Source organism: Callithrix jacchus, chromosome 10 (genome assembly GCF_049354715.1).
Source record: "Callithrix jacchus isolate 240 chromosome 10, calJac240_pri, whole genome shotgun sequence".
In the NCBI taxonomy this organism is placed as follows: domain Eukaryota; kingdom Metazoa; phylum Chordata; class Mammalia; order Primates; family Cebidae; genus Callithrix; species Callithrix jacchus.
Genome location: NC_133511.1, coordinates 12,313,615 through 12,314,860, shown reverse-complemented (window position 1 = coordinate 12,314,860; position 1,246 = coordinate 12,313,615).

The following is a 1,246-nucleotide window of genomic DNA, read 5'->3' as shown; positions in this document are numbered from 1 at the left end:
ATGCAGGGAGGTGCTAGTGAAGGCCTGTGTCAATTCTTGGGCCACTGTGAGAAGGTTACAAATCCTCCCAGAGGCCAGATCAGAAAACCTTGATCTCAGTGGGTCTCCAATTCTGGGACTACCCGCTACTCAGATCTCAGACAAGGCAGCTTCTGATGATCACAACATTTCCCTTCCCCACGGTTAGATTTTATTTTCACCACTCCCAAGGGGCTGTTTGTGAAAGAAAAAATCTCCATCGTGCATGCATGGGTGACAGAGTATCTCTACCTTCTATCCATTCCCCATTTCATTCAATTATTTCGTTCAATATATATATTTTTGACCATGGTCTATGTTTGAGGCATTGTGCTAGGCATTGTGACATAATGATGACAAATCACTGTTCTTCCTCTCGATACATTTGCAATGTAGTGATTTTCTAGTCTGTAAGAATGGGAGGACTATAGCAGCCCCATCTGTGCTTCCAAAGGCTTTCTTCACACAGTTGACCAATCAAAGTCGGAATGATGGGAATGGGCAGGCAGCTGCAGGAGATATGCAGTCAGTCAGACCATGGACGTGGTTTCCATCCCCCTAGAGCCTGTGAACATTGGCTTTGTGGTCATTTGAGTATGTCCCATTCCTTACCCCATACCTTCCGTATTAAGGTAGGCTGCACTCCCAGCGGTTCACTGAGGAAGGATGTTTAAAACGTTCCTGAGCCAAACAGAGACCATTCCTACAGGGGGAAGAAAAATGAGGGGAGATAATCCAGAACCAGAGAACTGACATATTTGACACACAGAAAACATTAAAATGCGTGAGCCGAAACGAAGGTCACTACTGAGCGGAAGACGAGACCCATGAAGGGAAAGAGATCGACAGGCCACGCAGAGCTCAGGTTTAGCTTTGGGGAAAGGATGGATGTGTCTCTGCTGGAAACAGCAAAGAAGGGAAGAGGAAGAAGGATGCCCTGACGCATTCTGATGAGAAGAATAGAGACACTGCAACATTCAGGTATGAATTCTTTACTGTGACTGTCTAAACTCTATCTTTCTAGTTGGGGGAGTTTCCTGTGTGCACAGTGTCAGTGAGTTGCGGTGCCCACCTCTCCTAAAGAGGCAAAGGGATCCTCACTCCATGTGGCTCCATTCCACCAGCCCCCGGGAAGCAGGGTATGGCCCGTGACTCACATTCAGTCCATCAGTAGCTTCCCTCAGCTATTTCAACATGGTGGATATAATCCAATAGTAAGTGGGGCATG